This window comes from Silene latifolia, chromosome Y (assembly GCF_048544455.1).
Source record: "Silene latifolia isolate original U9 population chromosome Y, ASM4854445v1, whole genome shotgun sequence".
NCBI lineage: Eukaryota > Viridiplantae > Streptophyta > Magnoliopsida > Caryophyllales > Caryophyllaceae > Silene > Silene latifolia.
Genome location: NC_133538.1, coordinates 418140028 through 418140567, shown reverse-complemented (window position 1 = coordinate 418140567; position 540 = coordinate 418140028).

Here is a 540-nt window from a genome sequence, read left to right as displayed (position 1 = left end):
ATATATACAATTCTACACTACAAAGGAAATAACATGTTTTTGGAATTTTTAAATTTTCAAATTTTTATGAATTTTGTTTTTATGAAATCAAAGAACATGTTTTTGACTTTTTTTTCAAAAAAATTTAATTTTTATGTATTTTGGAATATAAATTCCCATCTCCCACTTTATTTTGTACATTGTCCTCAATGTACATGTAGGAGTAGGAATAAAATGAAATACATGTTTTTGGATTTTTGAATTTATGGGAATGAAGTACAAATGCAACGATATGAATGAATGCATGCTCTAAGTAAATGCAATTCTATATGACATATATAATAAATGAATGCAATCTACACTACACTAAATGATGCATGTTTTCTAGTAAACTATGATCACCTATGATCAAACCTCCCCAAACCGATTTAAGTACTATTTCTAGTGTAAGAGAAATGAGGTTGGGTCATTAGTGACTATGCATGAACTCAAGTCTATATGCAACTAACTACATGAATCATGTGAGATATATTATAATGCAAACTATACAATATGAATTAA